Source organism: Mirounga leonina, unplaced genomic scaffold (assembly GCF_011800145.1).
Source record: "Mirounga leonina isolate KUSES-001 unplaced genomic scaffold, KU_Mleo_1.0 Mir_127, whole genome shotgun sequence".
NCBI classification, from domain to species: Eukaryota; Metazoa; Chordata; class Mammalia; order Carnivora; family Phocidae; genus Mirounga; species Mirounga leonina.
The window spans coordinates 21,164,589-21,191,918 of record NW_023270316.1 but is presented as its reverse complement, the minus strand read 5'-3'; positions in this window follow the sequence as shown (position 1 = coordinate 21,191,918).

Sequence of the window (27,330 nt, the reverse complement as noted above, 5' to 3'; positions counted from 1 at the left end):
TTGAGATTTGGCAGCTGTTGTCAGATTGAGGTATAAAATTTCCTAGTGGACCCCCAGTGATAATTTTTGGTTTTCTACCTCACAGGAACACCAGAAGTCCTTTTGTCTTTCCACCTATTTCTTCTTCACATTGGTGACATTGTAGAAATCTTTTGCCCTTTGTGATTTGGCCAAACCTGCCCTGAATATGAGGAACAGTAGTAAGAATACATTCATCTAGTTTTGCTGTAGATGTTGCCTTTAGTATTCATTTTACTAACATAGTTGCTCTGGTGTTTTAGAGGGACGGAAGTTGGAATTACAAAACTGATGTTTCTGCCATTTTCTTGCACTTTTGATATTCTTGATCATCACTCAGAAACAAAACTAGATTATATTTACTATTTTTCTTAGTCTCATAATTAAGTGAATACACATGAGGAAATGAAATATTTTCATATTCCAGCAATATCAATTTGCTGAGATTTAAAAACAAATGCAGATTTCAGCTTCTGGTTCTGAAGCACATTTCACTCTGCTCTCACATGGGATGGAACTAAAAATTGTGAACGAATGCAAGGAGGATCCTGGTTCAAGCGCTAGACTTGAAGTAGGCAGATAGGGAAAGAAAACCAGAACTCAAACCATGCGTGAAGTGTGGTGATTCATGGAGCTTTCTTTTCTTCCCTTCTGGCCTAGACACAATGCAATACAAATCTTTAAGCTGTGCACTGAACATGGACATAAAGATCTTCAAAAGAAATATCTTTTTTTTTACTGGCTTGAGTGTGAAAGGGGGCCACTATGGAACAGAGAAAGTAGGAAAAAACATTTTTTTTTAAAAATATTATGCCTTCAAGCTCCATTTCTGAACCTGAAATCTAGTAGCAGAGACAGTGAAATGGTGACTATTCTGGCATCTAAACTCTGAGAAGGGAATCTTTTCTTACCAAAGGAACAGAGCTCTAAAGAGGGTAAGGAGAATTCCTGTTGCCATTTTATGTTATTCTCTTCTCATTTAGCTCTGAAACCAGAAACAGTCATGGGGAATGTGCAACATGAGGGCCATTAGCTTTTTAGCAAGAGGACTAGGAAGTGTTGCCACTGGGAGTAGGGAAACATTGAGCAGAGAACAGATGGATTGAGAATGAAATGGCATAAAATTCTATATGGATACTTGGGGTTATTTCTAATTTGTACATTTATAGCACCTGATTTTAATAGTATATCCAAGTATTTGAGGATTGAACTAGCAATTAAGCTATGGCTAAGGTTTCAATTTAGCTTTTAGGTGGACTATGTGCAGGACAGATCTAAATAGCACTGAAAAGTCATTAAATATAACTGATAGTAGAACCAAAGTGCACAGAAAGTGGGTTGGAACTTGTGATGTAAACCATAAAAGATTGATTTCCTGCTAAAACAAGAACAAAATCTATTTTCCACAGAATTTAAATAAAACCCCTATTCTGATGATAATCAAAATGCCAAATACAATCCAACATGACTCAACAAAAAGGATCTGACAAATTCTCTAGGGAAGGATAATCAACAGATGCTAAACCCAAGATGAACAAGATGTCAGAATTATCAAAGAATCTAAAAGTGGTATTATAAACATGCAAGAGAGGGTAAAGCAAAACACTCCTAGAATAATGCAGAGACAGAAATCCCCTGGAGGAAAATTGGATATGTAATAGAGTACCAAATGGAAATTTTAGAATTGAAAAATGCAAAAACTAAAAAATTTCAGTTGATAGACTCAATAGCAGAATGGAGATTACTGGGGAGTTTAGTGAATTTGAGGATAGAATAATAGAAATTACTCAGTTTTAATAACAGAGAGGCAAAAGTATGGAAGAAAAATGAACAGACTGAGGATCCTATAGCACAATAACAGATGTTTTAACATTCTTATCATTGGAGTTCTAGAACCAGAGGATGGATAGAATACAAAATAAAAACCCTATTTGAAATGTGGAAAAACATGGAAAATATTATTTTAGCATGTTTAAGGTTTCTGATCAAAAGAAAATGAATTCAGGTTAAAAGAAAACCCTCAAATGTGAAAATGTGGTTGAACTGATTTCCAGTTCTGTAGGTTTACATTTCTAGGGGAGATAAAACCTAGAACAATCTTTTAAAGTGTTTGATTATGTTAGGGAGACAAGATTTCTTTTTCAGGGGAGGAGAACAGCTTAATAGTTTTATATATGCACCTGGATTCATAAGTTTGAGGTTCTTTTATATTACAAAATTATCAAGCTTAAGAAATATGGTAACTTAATAGCTCTATATTAAAATAGATTAAAGGGGTGCATTAAAATTTTCATAATAAACTCCAGGTCTGGCTGGTTTCACTAGCAAATGCTACACATCATTTAAAGAACAAATACCACAAATTATACAAAATCTCTTTGAGAAAATACTTCCCATGTTATTTTTATGAGACAACATTGCTTTGAGGCTTAAAACTACATTTTGGGGTTTTAATTTCAAAATCAGTGTATTCTACCATATTAATAAAGCTGAAAACCAGTCATATCTTTGGATGAAGAAAAATAATTTGAAAAATCCGTTCATGCTTTAAAACTCTAGTCAACTTTGGTAAACATTTATTTCTTTAATGAGGTCATCTAAAAAACCTGCAGCTAACATATTGTTAAAAAGCTTGATGCTTGGTGCCCTCCTGCCCCTTCTCTCCCAATCAACACTAGGCAAGGATGTTCATTTGCACCCTTCTTATTTATCATTGTACTGGAAGTCCTATCAAGAGAAATAAGGAAAGAGAAACACATGACATGAACTTTGGAAAGGAAAATATGAAACTGTCCTTATAAAAAAAATTACATGAATATTTAAAAACAGATACCCACACAGAACGTCCTAGAACTAATAAGTGAGTTTAATCATTTGTATCTGTATGCTGACAAGTAATTGAAAACTACTAAAATGAACAGTGATAACTACCAATATACAAGTACCATTTATTGTAGCTTTCCATCTCAAAAAAAAAAAATTACCTTGTTGTAATATGCAGAATCTGTGTGGTGAACATTAAAAAGTCATGATGAAGGGAATAAAGACCTCAGTAAATGGAGAAATAGGTTATGCTTGTGGATTTGAGTACTCAACCTAGTCCAGGTCCTTTTTTCCCCCAAATAATCTGCAGATGTAATGAAACTTCCATCTCTTTCCCCCTGGAAAACTTGTAGATATAGATCGACTCCAGATTTATATGGAAAGGCAAAAGAATCAATATAGCAATATAGTACTGAAAAAGATGAACAAAATTGAAGATTCATACAATCTGCTTTGAAGGCTTACCATGTATCCATGAAAGAATATCCACACAGATTAATGGAAACCAAGATTCCATAGACAGACCCACTCAAATACTGTTAATTGATTTCAAACAGAGATGCAAAGACAATTTCATGGAGAAAGCAGTCTTAACAAATTATGATGTATCAATTGGGGATCCCAAACTGAACTTTCATCTGTACCTCACACCAAGAAATCATTAAAAATGTGGGGTACCTGGGTGGCTCAGTCAGTTAAGCATCTGCCTTCTGAGGTCATGATCCTAGGGTCTGGGAAATGAGCCCTGTGTCCAGCTCCGTGCTCAGTGGGTAGATTGCTGCTTCCTCTCTCTCTGCCCTCCCACTCCTGCTCATGCTGTCTGTCTCTGAAATAAAATCTTTAAAAAAAAAAGAAAGTATATCTATAAAATATGGAACTATAATTTTTAGAAGAAAACCTAGGACATAATCTTTTTGACCTGGGTTGTTATGCAAAAGATTCTTAGATAAACGAAACAAAGGGTAATCCATAAGACATTGATAAACTGGACTTTATGAAAACTAAACTTTTTACTCCATGATACTAATAATAGAATGAAGACACGAGTACAGATTGTGATAATGTATTTGCAAATCACACATTCAACAAAAGACTTAATGTTAGTCCATAAAAGTAACTGAAAAAAAAGTATAATAACGTGCAAAATATTTCAGCAGGTCTTTCACCAAAGAAAATACATGGATAGCATTGAATAGATGCTCAACATCTTTATCAGGAAAATGCAAATTAAAACTAGAAAGAGATACCACTACACATCTACTAGTGAGATGTTCATATATTACTGGTTATAATGCAGGATCAGCCAGCCACTCTGGAAAATATCTTGGAACTTTTTTTTTTTTTTTTAAAGATTTTATTTATTTATTTGAGACAGAGAGAATGAGAGAGAGAGAGAGAGAGCACATGAGAGGGGGGAGGATCAGAGGGAGAAGCAGACCCCCCGTCGAGCAGGGAGCCCGATGCGGGACTCGATCCAGGGACTCCAGGATTATGACCTGAGCCGAAGGCAGTCGCTTAACCAACTGAGCCACCCAGGCGCCCCGGAACTTTCTTAATAGAGTTAAATATCTACTTGTATGATCCAGCAATCCCACTTGTAGACCTTTCCCATAAAGAAATAAAAGCTTATTTTCACATGCACAAAAACTACCCATTAATGTTTATAATGTTTTTTCATAATTGCCAAAATTAGCAATTATTTAATATTCAACTGCTTAATGTATTGACAGACTGTGATCCATCTATTCAATAGAATAAAATATCAACAAAAACATGATTGAAGCATACAACATGCATGAATCTAAATAGAATATGTCAAATCTCAATATATGGGATTTTTGTATTCATTCATATGACATTCTGGATAAGACAAAATGTTAGGGATGAATAATAGATTAGTAGTTGCCAGGGATTAGATGTAAATGAAATTTGGACTAGATACTCAAGCTTGAAAGATTTTTTTGGGTGAAGAGGGAGAGAAATATTTTAATGGTAATTACATTGAATTTACACATGTGATAAAGTCTACCTCTTGAAAATGTTAACTTCGAATGTTGTAAATTATAGTAAATTACTGTTGTATTTATCTTTCATTGGATAAATGTATAAGAATGATGTAATAGTTTTAGTCTAAAATTTCAGTTTTTACAACATCCTGGGACATCATTTTCAACTATTAAAAGAAATTATGCAGTTGCAAATTATTGATGGAATGAATCTTAGTTGTGTTTCCCATAAAAGGACTGGGACTTCGGCAGTTTTTTTTGGAGGTGATCCCAGGCAGCACACTAGAGGAAGTGGGGAAAATGAAACAGAGTAGCACATCACTGAATGTGTTAATTTGTGGGTGATAATGAAGGACAAATAGGGCTCAATCTTGCTGTATGTTCTAAGTTATCATGTAGAATATGCCTTAAAATTGTGCAAGTGGGTTTTAGGAAGATTGAGGCTGCCCCCAAAGACATTATCTATATTCTCTTGTACCGTATGTGTAGCTGTGGCCACTCATTAATGCTGATTAAGTCATCACAATTAAAAATATTCCTTGGAAATTCAAACTTCAGTAGAGCTCCTCTATTTCATCTGTCAATTATAGCAGACAGACTCTATATCCTAAGGTGTAGTGGAGTCATCCTTAAGGTGACTAAAGGCGGATGTATTTTCCACTTTATCTGTTGTATCTTGAGTTACAGTGTTTTTGGCAAAAGATTTTTATGGAATCAAATTTATCAGTTTCCTTTTTTTGTTTTGTTTTGCATTTTGTATCCAAAAAGCCATTCTTTGCCTACATTAGGCTTAAAATTTTTACATGGTTTTGTTTCCATTTATATCTCTTATGCATTTGGAGTTCTTTCTTTTTAGTAAGAACATGGATCTAAATTTTGTTTTTAAATAGCTATCCATTTACCCAAGTACTGTTTATTTAAAAGTTCATATTTGCCCTACTTATTTGAGATGCCACCATTACTGTATACTAAATTTCCATATGTACTTGGATCTGTTTCTGCTTTCCTGCCTTATTTTTTTTCTATTTACAACAAGATCATCACTTTTATTTATAGGAGTTTTATAGTATATTTTAATGTCTAAGAGGGTTAGATTCCTTCAGTGTTTTGTTTTGTTTTGTTTTCCTCTTAGTTTTAGTGTTGATTTCTGAATGTTTCTCTACATAAACTTTAGTATCAACTTGTTTAAAAACATAAAAAGACCATCAGTTTTTTTCCTTGTGAATGAATTAACTTTGTAAATTGATTTAGGGAAAACAGACATCTTTATAGTGTTGAGTCATCATATTTAAGACCCAGGGAACATTTTTCCAAGTCTTTTTGTCATTGAGAAGTTTAAAAATTTTTTCCTTGTAGATTTTATATACTTCTTAGTAAATACTCTTATTTTTTTGCTACTATTGTAAGTATGGTGTTCTTTTACATTATTCTAATTTTGTTGGATATAAGAAGACTTTTTTCCTGTGTTATTTTTATATTGTGTAAGTTCCTAATTATTGCCATTGATTTCATTAATTTTATAGATTCTCTTGGGATTCTCAGGGTACCACCCTAGTAGATACAGTTTAACTTTTACCATGTCTTGTGATTCTAATAACCTCTATTTCATTGTATTGACTATCCATGATACAATGTTGCATAGTAGAGATAATGGAATCTTTTCCTGATCTTGGTGTTCAGGCTTCTAGTGTTTTTCCATTTACTAAGGTAATGGCTTAATGTCTCAAAGTCTGTGGTGTTTGTGATCATTTTAACATATTCCTAGTTTAAAAAAATAAGGTATTCCTAGTTTTTATTTTCTTGTGTGTTTTTTTTTTCCAATATACATGTTAAATATTTTCAAAGTTTTTCCAGGATTTATGGAGATAAGCATAGAGGTTTTTTTTTACCCTTCCATTTATTAATGTGTTGTAAGATTTTAATAAACTTTCTAAAATTGAAGTAACTGTATATTCTTAGAATAAGTCTATTAATAGTGTACTATTAATGTCTGTTTTGCTAATACCATATTAATATCTCTGCACACACACACAACATATTAATAAGTGACATTGGTTTGAGTTTTTCTGTTATGTTTATCAAGTGCAGCTATTGATATTATGCTTGTTTCATTAAACTAGGGGGTTTCTTTTGTATTCAGTGCTCCAGAACAATTTGTAATACATTGGAACTTATCTGAATATTCAACATTTGGTGGAAATTCACTGAGAAATAGTCTATGCCTGGTGCTTTCTTTGTGTGTAATTATTTGATAAATTTGTTTTCTATGGAAAGTTCATGTAGACTTTGTGTCTATGTTCCTTTAGCTTTTTGTAAAAGTCCTTTTATACCAGGTGTTAGGGAGCTGGGGATAGAGTATGGATGGGTGGAATATGCATTCTTTTAATTTTGCTCATACTAACAAGTCTGATATAAATGAATAAAAATTTGACCTTTTATGAGTAGCTGATAAATTATTTTCTAGTCTTGTCCACAGTTTAGTGGGTGAACATTTCTTTTTCTCAGTTTTTTTTTTTTTAAACTGAGTCAGACTGGAATGTGTGATGAAGGGACAGATAAAAAACTTTGGTAGCGTGTGGTCTTTTGAAACGTTTGGTTGTTACCCTTACAACATTTTTTTTTTTTTTACTTATTTTAAGATGAAAATATGTACTTCTCACAGGGAATAAATTATAGCTTCTAATTCTTTATGTGATCCTGGAGTCTCCTCCCCTGCCATAGAACATCATGCAGTATGGGTCCTTCCCTTCCCTGCCCATTGCCCCTCTGAGTGTTTCCCTACCTCTAGGAGCTATGCACCTATTCTCCAGTCAGTATGACTTCCTGCATTTACAGGTACATTAGTTAACTATTTCTGTGTAACAAATTATCCCAAACTCTTAGCAGTTAAAAACTAAACAAACTTTACCTCAATTTTTTGTGAGTCAAGAATCCAGGAGCAGCTTAGCTATGTGGTTCTTCATTAGTGTTTCTCATTAGGTTGAAGTAAAGCTATCAACTAGGTGTCAGTTATTTAAAGGCTTGACTGAGGCTAAAGGATTCACATCCAAACTCAGCATGATTGTGCATAGTCTTCAATCATTTATGTTCTATTGGATTGATAGCCACAGTTCCTTAGTGTGTCATGTGGTCCTCTCCATCAAAGGGCTGTTCATAACATGCCTTCTTGTTTACCCTAATGCATGTGATCAGACAGAGACCAAAAGACAGACACACACGCACGGAGGAGAGATACCAAGATGGAAGCCGAAACCTTTTTATAACCTAGTATTAATATTAACTTTTATAATTTCTACCACACCTTTTTATTAGAAATGAAACAGTAAGTCCAGCCCACGTGTGAAGAACTTTAATAAATTCCAGGAGGTGGCACCATTTGGGGTTGTCCTGGGGGCTACATTTTCATAGAATTCAAGGATGTGAGCCTTTGGCTCTCTTTTATTTTTTTAAAAATGTTATGTTAATCACCATACATTATATCATTAGTTTTTGATATAGTGTTCCATGATTCATTGTTTGCGTATAACACCCAGTGCTCCATGCAGAATGTGCCCTCTTTAATACCCATCATCAGGGTAACCCGTACCCCCACCCCCACCCCTCTAGAACCCTCAGTTTGTTTCTCAGAGTCCATAGTCTCTCATGGTTCATCTCCCCCTCTGATTTGCCCCCCTTCATTCTTCCCTTCCTACTATCTTCTTCTTCTTCTTCTTCTTCTTTTTTTTTTTTTTTAACATACAATGTATTTTTTGTTTCAGAGGTACAGGTCTACGATTCAACAGTCTTACAACATTCACAGCGTTCACCATAGCGCATATCCCCCCAGTGTCTATCACCCAGCTACCCCATCCCTCCCACCCCCCACCACTCCAGCAACCCTCAGTTGGTTTCCTGAGATTAAGAATTCCTCATATCAGTGCCATCATGTGATACATGTCTTTTTCTGACTTATTTCGCTCAGCATAATACCCTCCAGTTCATCCACATTGTTGCAAATGGCAAGATTTCATTCCTTTTGATGGCTGCATAATATCCCATTGTGTATATATACCACATCTTCTTTATCCATCCATCTGTCGATGGACATCTTGGCTCTTCCCATAGATTGGCTATTGTGGACATTGCTGCTATAAACATCGGGATGCACGTACCCCTTTGGATCCCTGCATTTGTATCTTTGGGGTAAATACCCAGTAGTGCAATTGCTGGGTCATATGGTAGCTCTATTTTCAACTTTTTGAGGAACCTCCATACTGTTTTCCAGAGTGGCTACACCAGCTTGCATTCCCACCAACAGTGTAGGAGGATTCCCCTTTTGCCACATCCCCGCCAACATCTGTCCTTTCCTGACTTGTTAATTTTAGCTATTCTGAGTGGTGTGAGCTGGTATCTCACTGAGGTTTTGATTTGGATTTCTCTGATGCCGAGCGAAATAATAAAAATCAGAGCAGAAATCAATGAAATAGAAACCAAAAGAACAGTAGAACAGATCAACGAAACTAGGAGCTGGTTCTTTGAAAGAATTAACAAGATTGATAAACCCCTGGCCAGACTTATCAAAAAGAAAAGAGAAAGGACCCGAAAAATCATAAATGAAAGAGGAGAGATCACAACCAACACCAACGAAATACAATTATAAGAACACATTATGAGCAACTGTATGCCAGCAAATGAGATAATCTGGAAGAAATGGATGCATTCCTAGAGATGTATCAGCTACCGAACCTGAAGCAGGAAGAAATAGAAAACCTGAACAGACCTATAACGACTAAGGAAACTGAAGCAGTAATCAAAATCTCCCAACACACAAAAGCCCAGGGCCAGATGGCTTCCCAGGGGAATTCTACCAAACTTTTCAAGAAGAATTAATACCTATTTTTCTGAAACTGTTCCAAAAAATAGAAATGGAAGGAAAACTTCCAAACTTGTTTTATGAGGCCACCATTACCTTGATCCCAAAACCAGACAAAGACGCCATCAAAAAGGAGATTTACAGACCAATATCCTTGATGAACATGGATGCAAAAATTCTCACCAAAATACTAGCCAATAGAATCCAACAGTACATTAAAAGGATTATTCACCACTACCAAGTGGGATTTATCCCTGGACTGCAAGGTTGGTTCAACATCTGCAAATCAACCAATGTGATACCATACATTAATAAAAGAAAGAACAAGAACCATATGATCCTCTCAATAGATGCAGAAAAAGCATTTGACAGGGTACAGCATCCTTTCTTGATCTAAACTTCAGAGTATAGGGATAGAGGGTACATACCTGAATATCATAAAAGCCATCTATGAAAAACCCACAGTGAATATCATTCTCAATGGGGAAAAACTGAGAGCTTTCCCCTTAAGGTCAGGAACACAGCAAGGATGTCCACTATCACCACTGCTATTCAACATAGTCTTAGAAGTCTTAGCCACAGCAATCAGACGACAAAAAGAAATAAAAGGCATCCGAATCAGCAAAGAAGAAGTCAAACTCTCACTCTTTGCAGATGATATGATTCTTTATGTGGAAAACCCAAAAGACTCCACCCAAAACTGCTAGAACTCATACATGAATTCAGTAAGGATGTAAAATCAATGCACAGAAATCAGTTGCATTTATATACACCAACAGTAAGACAGAAGAAGGAGAAATTAAGGAGTCGATCCCATTTACAGTTGCATCAAAAACCATAAGATACCTAGCAATAAATTTCACCAAAGAGGCAAAGAATCTTTACTCAGAAAACTATAAAAATACTCATGAAAGAAATTGAGGAAGACACAAAGAAATGGAAAAACGTTCCATGCTCATGGACTGGAAGAACAAATATTTTGAAGGTGTCAATGCTACCTAGAGCAATCTACACATTTAATGCAATCCCTATCAAAATACCATACACTTTTTTAGGAGCAAATAATCCTAAAATTTGTATGGAACGAGAAAAGATCCCGAATAGCCAGAGGAATGTTGAAAAAGAAAAGCAAAGCTGGTGGCATCACAATTCCGGACTTCAAGCCCTATTACCAAGCTGTCATCATCAAGACAGGGTGGTACTGGCACAAAAACAGACACAGATCATTTGAACAGAATAGAGAGCCCAGAAATGGACCCTCAACTCTATGCTCAACTAATCTTCTACAAAGCAGGGAAGAATGTCCAATGGAAAAAGAGTCTCTTCAACAAATGGTGTTGGGAGAATTGGACAGCCACATGCAGAAGAATGAAACTGGACCATTTCCTTACATCTCACACAAAAATAGACTCAAAATGGTTGAAAGACCTCAATGTGAGACAGGAGTCCATCAAAATCCTAAAGGAGAACACAGGCAGCAACCTCTTCGACCTCAGCTGCAGCAACTTCTTCCTAGAAACATCACCAAAGGCAAGGGAAGCAAGGGCAAAAATGAACTATTGGGACTTCATCAAGATAAAAAGCTTTTGCACAGGGGCACCTGGGTGGCTCAGTCGTTGAGCATCTGCCTTTGGCTCCAGTCCTGATCCCAGGGTTCTGGGATCGAGCCCCACATCGGGCTCCCTGCTCGGCGGGAAGCCTGCTTCTCCCTCTCCCACTCCCATGCTTGTGTTCCCCTCTCACTGTGCATCTCTCTGTCAAGTAAATTAAAAAAAAAAAAAAAAAAAAAAAAAAAAAAAACTTTTGCATAGCAAAAGAAACAGTCAACAAAACCAAAAGACAACTGACAGCATGGTAGAAGATATTTGCAAATGACATATCAGATAAAGGGCTAGTATCCAAAATCTATAAAGAACTTCTTAAACTCAACACCCAAAGAACAAATGATCCAATCAAGAAATGGGCAGAAGACATGAACAGACATTTTTCCAAAGAAGACATCCAAATGGCCAACAGACATGTGAGCCTTTGGCTTTCTTCATGGTGAGAACCTTTTTTTTTTTCCCCCCAGGTCACCAGGCTACCAAATTATTTTAGGTTGTGCTCCCTTCCTTGTTTTATTTTGTTTTGCTATTGGTATATTTTTTTTGTTGGTTTTCTTTTATCTGTTGTCATTGTGGGGGGGAAAATGCTCCAGAGTCAGTCTGCCAAAATAACTTTGGAAATCTCGCAGAATATCATTGATACTATCTAAAATTTTCCCTAATGTAATAGTATGTTTGGCAAGATAGTGAGATCCACAGGACCGCATCTACTTTATCAGCACTGAACCATCAGACAAGCATATTATAAAAAAAAATTGATGTATTGGGTTAAACTAATCACTGTCAGTTTTCAAGTTACTCCAACTTTAAGCTTCTATAATTCCAGTTCTAAAAGTCTGATATCATCCTCCGTGGGATCCCTGTGAGTCAAAGTCATTGGTGACCCACTTTAATATTTAGGTGTCAAACATTTGGCAACTATTTTACGGATTTGTCTGTCAGGGCCATTTTCTGGCTTATCTGAGGCAGTTCCCTGATTGAACGTCTGCCCTATATATTATTAACTTCACTCTTTTAGAACCACTTCCAGTGACAAACCATGTCCTGTCACTTTCAACCTTCTTTATGCCATTATAGTTGACATCTCCTGAATATCCACATGAAGATTAGTTTCAGCCAGTATGGAAATATTTTCTGGAATGAGACAGGAGTCTTGAACTAGTCTCTGAAGTGGGCATTCCCAGTTGACTAAATTGCAGGTCAATATGTGCGGTGTCAAAGTAGAGAAGATAATGGAATAACAAAACATTTGGCATAAACATAAAATGTAAAAAACAAATATTTTTTAACATTTAGGTATTTTAAAGAAGTGCTACATGTGTTAAAGTTTTTAAGATATAATGCCACTATTCAACTGGGTAATGTTTACTCAGACATACGAATAAAGGAAAATGAAGGTAAGAAAGGGCAGTAGTTGTCCAATGATAAAGCCATTTTGCTATGGAATCTAAATAGAATCCCATTCTGACTCCTAGCCCAGTAAAGTTTCCATAAAACTATTTTGCCTTCTCTTACTACAGTAATCCTGAGTAACTGAAGCCAGTTTCCACTTGCTTTAGTTAAAATAATTATGGGCTAATCCCAGAAATAATCAACAGAAACATCACTTTTCACACTTCTCATCCCTAATATATACTGTCTTAAACTTGCCCTGAAATTGAACACTCTGATGTTTCTTAACATCATGGCAAACTCCAAGCCAATTTCAAATTCTCTGTATTTTCAGAATGTCCCTATAATTTAGACTGAGATGGGAAAGTTTTATTCATTTTGAACTCCTTCACAGTGTAGCATACATAGTTCCTGGACCTAGAATCTCTCAGATGCTGAGACTATAAATATATAAATTTATTTCTCATTTATTTCTCCTGCCCTATTTATCTCAGGTAATCTAATGGGGCTCAATTTAGTCTTGATTATGCTATAATTTCATACTCACTGCCAAGTCAACTCCACCTTTTTCCTATTTTGTCTAAAACAATCTATTGAGATAATTAGATAAGCCTAGAAAAGCAGCCTGAGTTTGACTACAGTCCATCTAGATGTGTTTTCCAGCTACACTGAAAGAACAAGCACAGTATCCCCAATGTTGTCATAAATTAAAAGTGTACTTGTAGGGGCACCTGGGGGGCTCAGTCGTTAAGCATCTGCCTTCGGCTCAGGTCGTGATCCCAGGGTCCTGGGATCGAGCCCCGCATCGGGCTCCCTGCTCAGTGGGAAGCCTGCTTCCCCCTCTCCCACTCCCCCTGCTTGTGTTCCCTCTCTTGCTGTGTCTCTGTCAAATAAATAAAATCTTAAAAAAAAAAAAAGTGTACTTGTTATGGTGGTATTACATAAGCCAGGAACATTTTTAAAAATATGTCTAGAAGTACTTGGTATTTCCTGGGTATAAGTTAAATGACACCATTTTTGGTACAGCATTCATAATATTGCTATGATACAGGCACTTTAATTTTCAACTTTTTTAGAAGGGGTAAGGTTATGTTGTGTTTTACATGGCACATGAGTTTGTTCATGCATGCTCAGGCTAGGAGGGAGTAAACTGATTCCTTCTTAAAACATTAGATAAGGGACACCTGGGTGGCTCAGTCAGTTAAGTGTCTGACTCTTGATTTGGGCTCAGGTCGTGATCTCAGGGTCGTGAGATCAATCCCCGCTTTGGGCTCTGCACTGGGGGTGGATCCTGCTTAAGATATTCTCTCTCCCTCTGCCCCTCCCACTCCTCTTGTGTGCATGTGCACATTCTCTCTGTCTCTTGGGGGAAAAAAAAAGCATTAGGTGAGACGTTTTAGGCCTGACTGTTGAAAGTACTGTTCTGCACAAAACAGTGGAAGCATTTTCAGATGTCTGTATGAGATGAAGGAAAAAGCCAATGAGAATAGTGTAAAATCATAAACTAGTAAAAGAATCATCAAAACTTTTATAAAGATATTATTAACCTTATCACTTAGTGTGAATAAATCATTTTTCACAGAAACCAGTCAACAGACTTGATTTCATAACAAAGGTGTCAAAAAGACAAAAAGGAACAGGAATTTATGGAAACTTTGAATTCTTTTCTGGAATTTTATACATCTATAATATTGATTTCGATCAAGTTCAATTTGCTCTCTGGGAGGCCAAGTGCCTAGCTTGTATCTGCTTTATACAGTGGCATGGTAATTATCACAAGAGTAAATTTTACTAACAATTTATACACATTTCAGTTAGAGAATGTCAATAAACCAAGAGAATTTTATGGGAGTGTATCAGTAATGAATCTCTAAGTGAAAGGAGTCATGATGTACAAATTCTATAGTTCATCAATGTGTCATACTTAAGAATGTCCAAATCAGTAGGAAGATTTTACATCATCATAACCTATAAATGCTTGAAATGGATCTGAGAGTAGAGTGGAAATTTATAGCTGGCTAGGTAACCATAATGTATCTAAAATCCAGTATAAATTTATAAGCAAGAGTGTGTGGCATCAGATTACCTCAGGTTTCACATCTAAATCCCTAAATATCAGCTTAAAAACCTTGGAAAAGTTATTTAATCTTTCTGTTTTGCTGTCTGAGATGGATATCATATCTGTCCTAGGATCATTGTTATGACTAAGTTAACATAAATGAGTTAATAAGGGGTAGAATTTAAAAGTGTAATATAGACAATGCAGTATGCTATTTATTGCCATTTATTTTTGTCTCTTATAAATTTTAAGTTAAACTGGCCTTTTCGGTATTCTGGGATGAAATGGGAAAAATGCATGAAGTATTTCTACTACATCCTGAAGCATGTCTGTCTCTGGGAAGAGCTCCTGTGTGACCAGAGTTATAAAGTGAATGAGCTACTTTCTTCTTGGAATACCATTTTTACTTGAAAGAACAACTTCAGACAAAATGGTTATTCAGACTTGAGGATTTGGCAGATACATTCTAGAAATGAATGTCATTTCAAGGGAAACAATTGCAAATGTGTGTTGCCAATGATAAAATTTGGGCTTTCCAGCAAAATTAGAATTTTGGAAAACATGTATCTGCCACCCTGAGCTTGACAGTCTCTCATCTGATGAGATTGGTGGGATATTAACAATTGTGATTTTTTTTGATATGGTTTGATGAAGGACGTCAACATTTAGAATGTCTATATAATTCAGTGAACCGGTATTTTTCAAGTGACTAGTGTATGATATTTTAAAAACTATGCATGGGTAAAACTCTTCAAAGTGCAAGATAGACCAGTGGATTTCAGGTAGACCGATGGATTTTGGCATAACAGAGTACATAAAGTTCACTGATAGGGCTTCAGATGGCACATTACAGTTGTGACCTTTAAGACAATATCACTTACTGAGTTTTAGTGTTGAATCAAAAAATATCCACAATTAACTAAAAAAGCTATTAAAATACTCCTCCCTTATTATATATCGGAGGCCAGATTTTCTCCACATATTTCAACCCAAACTACATAATACCAAAGACTGAATTCAGAAGCATATTTGAGAATCCAGGTGTCTTCTGGAAATCCAGACATTAAAGAAATTTGTAAAACTGTGGAACACTAGTTCTGTTCTCATGAATTATTTTGTTTCTGGGAAATAGTTCTGATGAAAAAAAAAAATGGTCTCCTTGGTATTTATCAAACATAGCATATTTCTACCTCAGCACCTTTGAACATAGGATTTGTCTGCTTTGGATCTCACCCCCCTCGTTTGTTTTTATAGCTCACTACCTTGATTCATTCAGGTTTCTTTTTTAGAGTGACCTAATCAGAGATACCTTCTCTTCTTTAACTACTTAATCAAATAGTGTTCTCAGCTATTTTTCTTTATATCAATCACCATTTGGTATTAAACTTATAGTTTGCCACCCCCCCCCACTAACATGGAAGCTCCATGAACAGAGAGACATTTTGACCTCTCCCCGTTTTCCCAGTGCAAACTTTTTTTTTTTTTTAATTGAAACTGAAATAATACTCTTATGGATGTGGTCAAGAATGCATAGGGAAGTTTGGGGCACCTGGCTAGCTCAGTCAGAAGAGCATGTGACTCTTGATCTTGAGTTTGAATCCCACGGTGGGTATAGAGATTACTTAAGATAACTAAATAAAATATTGGTATCTTTTGGGGCACCTGGGTGGCTCAGTTGGTTGAGGGTCCAACTTGATTTCAGCTCAGGTCATGATATGAGGTGGTGAGATCAAGCCCCATACTGGATGTAGAGCCTGCTTAAGATTCTCTCTCCCTCTCCCCACCCTTTCTCTCTCTCTCCCCCTCCAGTCTTAAAAAATGCATAGGGAAGTTTACAGAGTAGCATATTATTGTAAAAGTCTTAAGGAATAATCAATCGAAAAAGAACAAACTAAGCTCTTTCACAAGTAGTTGAAGAAAAATGCAGTGAATGAAAGAATAATACAAAGTATCCAAATACTCCTAGTTTTCATGTGTTTAATTTTACTTTCACAGATAAAATTTTAATATATGTAAAATAGTCTATATTAACCATTACTAAATTGAATAAGCTGAAATTTTATTTAAAATGTTGACTAACTTTTGAGAGATATTTAATGAACTCACAGATTTGGAATGGGGGCTATTTGAATTTCAAAGTATATTAATAGTAGTTAAATGAAAATCTGTTGTGTGGTAGAAATCATTGTGGTAGTAAGGTGCCCTGTTCTTTCTTGCTTTAAAATACTTAACCCAAAGCCCCACCAGTAATACACATGAAGGCGGGCACATAATATAGATAATGCATCTATCTTTTTCTATGAGAATTTTTTTTTTAAGATTTTATTTATTTGACACAGAGCAAGAGAGAGAGAGATCAAGTACAAGCAGGGGGAATGATAGGCAGGGGAGAAGAAGGTGCCCCCTGAGCAAGGAGCCTCATATGAGGCTTGATCCCAGGACCCTGGGATCATGACCTGAGTGAGCCAAAGGCAGCCACTTAACCGACTGAGCCACCCAGGTGCCCTTCTATGAGAATTCTTGATTTGACATTGGGAACATCTGCCTGCTAGAAGAAGGTGATAAAGTACTATTGGGAGAGTCAGTGCCAAAAGGAAGCAAAGACCTAATCATATATCCATGTCACTATAGAATGAAGCCATTCATTGACAAGTAGAGACAGATTCATGGTGGTAGTACTGGTCCTAAGGAGTGACAACCATGATTCCTGCAGTTCATTCAATTCTGTAAGTGGTTTTGTATTTTTCCCCATATTCGTGAGCCAAAATACTCACTTTTCTTTTCTCTCTCTCTCTCTTTTTTTTTTTTTTAAGAGCATGTGGGAGGAATGGGAGGGGTGCGGTGGAGGGAGGGAGAGAATCTTAAGCAGGCTCCATGCCCAGCACAGAGCCAGATGTGGGCCTCACTATCATGACCCTGAGAGCATGACCTGAGCCGAAATCAAGAATTGGATATTTAACTAACGGAACCACCCAGGTGCCCCCAAATGTTCACTTTAGACTATCTGGTGCACTTTTAACTTAAGACAGAAAATGTTTAACATTACTGTAGTCAACAGTTTTGGAAAATTCTGACTTGACAGAAGATTCAAGATCTTTGTAAATATCTAACCCACAAAATCTGCAGAGTGTGTGATGTTTCACAAATGTATTTGATCACAAAATATTACCTGCAAAAAATACTTTGAGGACAAAATTAACCATAGAAACAGCTTAGAATTAGGAAAATTTTCTCAAATCTGGTCTCATACTAATTTCTGTATTCTATTTCTATTACATGTGTTTTTCTTTGTACCTGAACACTTATGATACATTGACCATTAAAAATTTAGTATATATCCCAGATACTTTGTCAAACCTATTCCATTATATGTGGTTTCCTTCTGTTTAATAGTTTATAGTTTACTCAAGATTCAGTAGTCATCTTCTATAAACAGATTTCCACTCACACATTGTTAGAGTTCAGTTTTTACTTTTTGCAGACTTTTTTAACACTTGTCATTTTCATCTTATATTTCTACTGTCTCGGTCAGACATTCGATTATAATTATGTATTTGTCTCTTGCCCTAGAGTATGAGCTTTTTAGTTTCAGGGACAGCATTTTATTCATTCTTGTGTCCTCATTACTATATATAATAATAGAGAATAACATCTTGAGTTGACTTGAATTATTAGTCACAAATTACAACAAGTTAACAGAGGCATATAATGCACAGAATCTCAGTTCATCTTGATTGTTCCATAAATGTTTTTCTTCTCTATTTCATTTTTAAATGTAAGTTTACGCAGAGTATAAAGTCAGAAACTGAAATAAGAGGTAGATCAACAGAAAAGGAATGATTCTCCATTCCACTGAGCCTGGGTATGAGATCCCAGTTTGTCCTCTTTGCTGCTTTCAGATCATTCACCCTCCCTTGTCCCTAAATTTCCCATTTGATTTTTTTTTTTTTTTTTACAATGTACTCTGTAACCTGCTATTACCCTTCTCTTACAGTCCAGGCATCCTATAAAGGTTTTAATAATTGGCCTGCTTATTCTCTTCAATACTACTCTTATAGTAATTCTGGGTGACTTCAATGTACACATAGATGACCTTCCCTATAATCTAAGCTTTCAGTTTTAAGTTCTGCTTTTGCAGTCAGCTTCTCTCCTACCACTACAGTAGCTACCACATCTGTGGATGCAAATTAAGATTTGACCATTACCAGTAACTGCTAACAAGCATCCTACCCTTCAACATACTCTCCCATGTTTCCAACAGTCTAATCCCACAAAATTCTAGCATTTATTTATTGTACTTTACAACCTTAATCTAATAATTTTTCTTTTTATCCGAATCTAGTCCATCACTCTTAAAAGTCCATGAGCACACACTCCTCTCATAGACCCTTCTGTAGACCTCTGTAGTGTTTAAGTTATGCTGCATGAGACTAAATACAACATTCTTCCTGCTTCATACCTCTACTCACTAAGCTGAATGTGGCTAGAGAAAACATGCATATTATCTGACTGGTCTCAATTTAAAATCATGAGCATTAACCTCAGCTGGATTCTTAGAACTTCCAAGCAATCAGAAAACATTATTTCATTCACTAGTCCAATATCCTAGAAATAGTTTCTCTTTTCACTTTTCCTAATATCACCAGCAGCTCCTCTGTTTTCCTCACTCTAGCAGATGTACTTCTTCTTATTTCTCTGAGAGAAGTAAAGCAATTAGAGGATAATACATCTGTGAGCTGCCATCACTATCTGAATTTACCTCTCTCTTGCTGTGGTGGAGGAAATGTCCATTTTCCTATCACAGCTTAACTTCAGTGCTTCTACACTGGTTTCTATCCCCTCTTACTTACTAAAATTCATAGCTGATCTATTATTCCTCATTCTTGTGCATTTTTCTTTTCCTGGTCAGTATGATTTTGCTCTTCAGCATAAAACCATGTGTCATACTTCTTGTTTTGAGTGAAGACTATCATTCCCTAACCCAGGACTCTTCGCTTAAATTTTTACTTTATTTGTCTTCTATACTTATAATAAAACTCAACAGCTTTGATTCTGTTTCCTGTATTTTATCCATTCTCTCATCTCACAAAGACTTTATAGCTCAGATTATTTTCCAGGTTAAGAGCGATACTGCTTACAACAATAGAAAATTCTGAGTCCTTGAATTTCCAGACAGCACACTAACTCAGTTTTCCTCGTAATTCATGTGCCCCTCCCTTTTGTTCACTTTGCTGATTTACATCTGTTCTTCCTGATCATTAAGCTTTAAAGTAGTTCAACTTTCAATTTTGATCACCTTTTCTATCTGCACAAAATTTTTGATTTCATCCATTCTGTGGTTCAAATACCATAGATACACTCATGACATCTAAAATAGTATTTCTGGACTAGACCTTCTCATTGAACTCTAGATTTACAAATTCAACTTGTTATTCACCCTCTCTATTGAAGTGTCTGGTAGGTGTCTTAAAATTAACACAATCACAACTGAACTCTTCAGCTTCCCCTTAATACCTAAAACCTAGATAATTTGTTCTTTTCAATGACTCTTACCCAATCTGTCAGCAAATCTATTGGCACTGATTCCGTGATATATGCAAGATACAGGCATCTCTTATCACCTCTTCTGCCAAATAATTTCAAAATAGTATCTACCTCTATGAAAAATGTCACCAGAATTTTGATAGGGATTGCATTGGATCTCTATATTGCTTTCTGAAGTATGGATATTTTAATATTGCTAATTCTTTCAATTAAGGAACATGGGATTTCTTTCCATTTGTGTTGTCATTTTTTTTTTTTTTCATCAGTGTCTTATAGTTTTCAGTGCATATTGCGATTTTTCATCAGCTTGGTCAGATTTATTCCTGAGTATTTTATTCTTCTTAAGGCTATTGTAAATAGTACTGTTATCTTAATTTCTTTTTTGGATAGTTCATTGCTAGTGAATAGGAAAGCACTTGGTTTTTGTATGTTGTTGTATCCTGCAAATTTACTGAATTTTTTTCACTCATATAAATTTCTTGTGGAGTCTTTAGGGTTTTCTTTATATAATATCTTCTGGAAAGAGACTTTTTTTTTCTATTCCATATATATTTGCTTAATTTCTCTGCCTTGGGGATGCCTAGTTTGTTCGGTTGGTTAAGCGTCTACCTTTGGCTCAGGTCATGATCTCAGGGTCCTGGGATCAAGTCCCATGTTGGGCTCTCTACTCAGTGGGGAGCCTGCTTCCCTCTCTCCATCCGCCTGCCTTCCTCTCTCTGTCTCTTTTTCTCTCTGTCAAATAAATAAAATCTTTAAAAAAACTTCTCTGGCTTGGACTTTATTTCGTTAGATAGAAATGGTGAGAGTGAGCACCCTTGTCTTCTTCCTGATAAGACCAAATTCCTGCCTTCATAAAAATATGGTTTACTAATTTAAGATAAACTATAATTTAAAATTTAACATTACAACCTAGAGTAGACTCTAAAGAATAACATAAGTATAGATGGTACTTCAGATAAGAATAGAATGAAAAAAATCCCAAATGTGTCAAGAAAGAGTACCAAAATAAAATGAAAAGGAAACAAATGGAAAACAAGATGATTGAGTTAACCTTAACGCATACCAATGACATTAAGTGTAGATGGTCTAATCTCTAATTTTTTAATTACAGCTATCAAAATAAGTGAAAACACTACTATATACTGTTTATAAGAGATAAACTATACGGAGACAAATAGGTGGCAATCAGAATGCTAGAAAGAAATATACTATGCAAATTTTAATTCTAAGAAACCTCATATGGTACATATTACCATAAGACAGACTTGACTTCAAAACAACGAATGCTACTGGATATAGATACCCAAATACTGTAACAGTCACATTGCATGTATATACCTAATAGAGCTTCACATACGCACTACAAAATTTTTTATAAGATTTTATTGAGAGCTGTGTGAGCACGCACATGACAGTGTGTGTGTGTGTGTGTGTGTGTGAGAGTGAGTGTGAAGGAAAGAGAATCTGAAGCAGACTCCACACACAGCCTGGCACAGGGCTCTATCCTACAACTGTGAGATGACCTGAGCTGAAACCAAGAGTCATACTCTCAAACAGCTGAGCCACCCAGGCACCCTGACACTTATAAATGTACAGTAGAAACATAACTAACAGACTGAAAGAAAAAAGGACATATCCATAACTGTGAAATTGAGGTTTAACATTCTTCTCTATAATTGCATGTAGTAGGCAACGAAAATAGTGATAAATATACTATTTAAGCAATGCTGCCAGCCAATTTGAACTAATAGAAAGATATAGAACATCATAGCCAACAGATTGAATGCACATGCTATTTTTAAACTTGTGAACCTTCCTTGTTATGGAGGGCATGCTTGTGCACCCCTAAAATTTATATGTTGAAGCCCTAACTTCCAATGAGGTGGTATTTGGAAGTGTAGGTCCTTTGGGAAACGGTTAGATTTAGAGGAAGGTCATGAGTGTGGAGCCCCTATGATGGGGTTAGTATGGTTGTAAAGAAGAGGAAGGTCAAGCCAGGAAGAGGGCTTTCACCAGAACCCTACCAGTGCTGGCATCCTGACCACAGACTTTAAGTCACCAGGACTATGAGAACTACATTTGTTAAGTCACCTAGTCTATGGTATTTTTTAATAAGAGCCCTACCAGAGTAGGACATATCCCAGTGTAGACAGTGTACTAGCTATAGCCCAAGCCATAGTCAATTTCAAAAGTTGAAACCTTTCTTAATATGCTTTATGATATTAAACTAAAATAATAAACTAAACTAAAAATTAATAAAACTAAACTAAAGATTAATAATTTTTGTTTTATGCTGTTTTGTGCTTTTTGTTTTACGCTGAAGTATGGTTGATGTAGTTTCATATTAGTTTCAGGTGTACAGTGTCACAATTCCACAAGTCTGTGTTATGCCGTGCTCACCACAAGTGTAGCTGTCATCTGTCACCATGACATGCTATTATAATACTCTTGATCATCATCCCTATGCTGTACCTTTCTACCTTGTGACTTATTCATTCCATAATTGGAAGCCTGTATCTCCCACTTCCTTCACCCCCATCCTCAATGTTCTTTCTAAACCCACTGATCAGTGAAATAATAGATGAGAAAATATTTGTGACTGAACACTCATAAAAACACATTATATCAAACCTTGTGGGGTGTAGCTAAAAGAGTGCTATGATAAAAATTTGTGATTATAAATGTTTATATTAGAAAAAAAGTTAACCTATCCAAAGCAAAATGTCAGTATACTTAGGATGTATTCTGATAGTTCATATCCTATTTTCAAGTCTATTTTTTATTTAATACAGCTGGTTACAAATATTTTTATTGATTTCATCACCTTAATATCACTGCTTGCTGGGTAAAGAATAATACCTTAGAATCCAGAATGTGCTTTTACTTCACTCTTTATAGTAAGACAGTGTGATCATTGAGTATATAGAGGATAAGACTTGAAACTAATTTGATTCTATATTTGAAATAGGAACTAAATGCAAAAAAATTAAATGCTTGCATTAGTAATTCATTGTTTTAGGAGTTTCTCCCTGGGGGAGTGGTGGAGGAAGAAATCTATATGTATTCTTTACTCAGCAGCTGTAATATGATGTTAGACTAAAATGGGACTAATGTTTATCTGAAATACAATCCTCACAGCTGGCAAGTGTTAAAACGTTATCTCTTAGAACTTCTGTAAAATCTGTAGCAAATTATCTTTAAAACTGCAAGAAATCAATATCTCTTGAATTCTTTTTATTTCATTTGTTTCGATGTTTTTAAACTGGTTGAAGATCACATGTACATGCATACACACACATACATGCTCAGATGCTTTAACAAATAGACTTGACAGAAATACAGGTCAAGAAGTAAACTGGAACTGTCAGAATTGAAGAATTATAAAGGTCAGATAAGTGCACAGTTTCTTTCAAATATAACAGATATGTGGGGGGTGAGGTGTGGATCCACCCATGCAGATAAATTCTTTTGACGACGTAACTTCTACTTAAAACGTAGTTGTTTATGTAGGTCTTGTATGGGTGTCGGTGTGATTGTGTGTATAAAGTGTGAAGTGGGAAATGAGTAATTTATTTTTAGTAGACACATCTTCTACTTGTGAAGACATCAGTATATCAATGAATCTGTGGCTTCTAGGCCTTCTCGTTTATATCCTAGCAAGAATTGAGAGACTTGAACTCAAACCAATTTGTCTCTTTCATATTGGAGAATTCAGGGTAACTTTTCTGATTGGATGAAGACCAGGCCCAAAAAGAGAGTGGAGAACTTCCTTTGAAAGCAAATATTTGGGTTGAATTTGAGGAAGTCTGAAGAATATTGGAGGGAGAGGGATTGGGGGGGGGGGGATACATGCTGTATCAGTGCTTGAGGCTTTTGAAAGATAATTGGGTGACACATACTTTAAGAACTTTTCCCAGGTTTTATTGCAGCACCTTTGGCATTTTTCAAGAGGGTTATGAAGAATTAAATTGATTTGTCTTTGATTTTGGGTGTTCATCTGAATTCAACATGCTAAAATAGTCATAAAGAGATCCACTTTTAAGTTTTCAGAATTAAAGTAGCTCATTATTTTTTTTTAACATATAATGTATTATTTGTTTCAGAGGTACAGTTCTGTGATTCAACAGTCTTACACAATTCATTATTAAAGAGCGTCTCTTTCCTTTTGTTTTAAAAGTGTGTCTCATCCATGGTGAATTCATGATAATTATTTGACTCACTAATGTGCTTTCAATTTTTATGTTTTCAGGTTTCTTATTTTCTGTTTATTTTTATTTTTTGCAACTTAACACTTTATTCGCTATTTTGGCCAAGTATACATACAGCAACATCATTTTTTTTTTTACCTATAAATCTTCCTTTTATTCCTCCCATTATTGTCAATTCTGCCCCGAATTGACAGTTATTTTGTAGGACATTAATAGTGTTCCTTTTCTCTGTATAACTTACTAGTTAACGATGGGTTAAATCTCCTGTAATTATGACACCTTCAGGATTTCTTGATAATTTTAGTCACTGACTTTTAGGCAGCCCTATCTTGTTGACCTATCTGCCTTTCCCTTATCCCGGTGAGAGTATCTTTTGTAAAGTGCCATCTGTTGGTTCAACTGTGTCTGTTTCTAAGGCAGTCCTACCAGGAACTGTATTTGTATCCACCAACTCTTTGCTCCTTCAATGAGAACTCTTCCAGAAGGGCTAGAGTGACTCATATTAGATCAGGAAACCAGAAGCCAGTATCCTGCATATCCTTTGCTCTTAATGAGAACCATAATTTGATTAATCAGATGGATGAACAAAAACTCTTGTCATGCCCAGTAGTAGCACTTCATGATCTGCTCCTCCCAGTACTGAATCCATTTACAGTATTGGACTTCTGCCTTGGCATGTTCTTTTAATTTTCAAAATTGAACTGCTGCCTAGGGTGCCTTGTTTCTATCTTCTACTTATTAGTTGGAACTCTGGAGGCCAACAATTACCTGAATGGTATCCAAAGTACTAATTTCTTAGACAGTATTCATTTTACCACTGTGCTATCTCTATTGGGAACAACCTTTGCAATTTTGGCAATTCTAGTACCCTCTTATTCTCTGCCCAGTCCTGGATTTTGAGCCCTTGTGGTACATAGGCTCATGAATGGTTTGTATGTGAACTCATCAGTAAACATTTTTCCAAACTAAATGGAAAACTTTGCCTTACATCTGAATGTATTTATTAGGACATAAATTACTATGAAGCTATGAAAGTAATTAGGCCTGTTTTATTACTGTATAATCAACTGTTTCATATCTAGCTTAACTATAGAGAGATGACTTAATGATATTTCTAACTTTGTGGTTTTTAATTTCCAAATCTAATTGATAGTTAAAGCATACCTTTAAAGTCTCTGTATAATGTTTGCTATTGAAAATTATTTCTATGGTCTGAAAACAAAATGAGAAGCAATGAAAAAAACTTTGCACTCAGTAATTCTTTGGGTGTATTAAGTACTTCTAAACATTCCATAGTAGGTAAACAGTAGTTTCAAAAGCTTAAGTTAGTGTTTCCTTAGCGTTATCTAAATAGAATGAAGACAAATGAAATTCAGTGTCCTGAATTATTGTTCAAACTATCCTGTCTCTTCAGCTCCCTGGCACTTCTGAAATTGAAGCTCTCAAAATTTCTCACCTAAGGGGCACCTGGATGGCTCAGTTGTTAAGCGTCTGCCTTCAGTTCAGGTCGTGGTCCCAGGGTCCTGGGATCGAGCCCCACATCAGGCTCCCTGCTTAGCAGGAAGCCTGCTTCTCCCTCTCCCACTCCCCCTGCTTGTGTTCCCTCTCTCGCTGTGTCTCTCTCTATCAAATAAATAAATAAAATCTTAAAAAAAAATTTCTCACCTAAATTATTACAGTAGTCTCTTAAATGTTTCCTTCTCCATTAATTTTATCCTGTTTCCTATTCACCCTGCACAGGGATGCCAGGTGATTTTTCTGACCATCATTCCCTGACCATCAAGCATTTCATGTCTCTTCAGTTGCCCTCAGTATAAAATTTTAAACCTTTTTATAAGATGCATAAGTTACACATAATGGATCCTTACCTACTTCTTATACTGAAATTTGGTTTCCTGGGCTTTGAATTTGTAAATGATACTTCCCAATTTCTCTGATAGGCTGGCTTTCTGTTAGAGTCAACTAATAAGCATTAGGAGGAGATCAGATGATAAGAAGAATGAATGAGACTTTCTTTATATTCCCAAGTTGCTGTTTGTATTCCTTTAGTGACAGAGGTCTGTATCCATCAATTTCCAGAGTTGTTTGCAGCCCCAGCATCACTGGACTTACTCACTGGTACCATGAACAAACAGGCCATGCCTTCTTATCAGGTAAAGTTCTACCCAAACCTCTCTTGCAATCTGCTGAGAAGTAGACTGGCTTGTCTGAGGCCCTAGCAGGCTGTTTGCACATGGCAGAATCCCCTCGAAGACCTGTCTCTTTCTCTTTGGTAGAACAACTTAGAGGTGTAGGATTGCAGTGTCCCTCCAAGGACCCACCTCATTGCACAGCTTCTTTTTACCACTGGGTTCTCATAATAACATCTCTTTTAAGTTTTCTACCAGTAGGGGTTAGAACTTATTCCTATAATTCCTGTTTTCTAGATAACCACAAGGAAACCATTTTGCTCTTAGCTATCCAATAATGTTTAATCAATTCAATATATTAAACTTCATCTTCTCTAAATCCATAAATGCAGTGCTGTGATGGTAAATTTTTAACAACAGGCTCTCTGGTAAGGGGGGGGCAAAGGGATCCATGATTTTTTATAATTTGCTCATTTCTAAGGTGTGAATACTTCCCATCATGACAGATTTCAAACTACCAATATGATGGCCCTGAATGTGGAATTAGGGAAGTACATTGTTGACTCATCATTATGGGCCTACTTCAGCACACAATGTGTTTTGTGTGTTTTGCCTGTACCATGAATGAAACAATAATGGTTACAGTAAGTTTTCAGGAACAGACTCTCACAGATGGGATTCTCAGATTGTCCTTA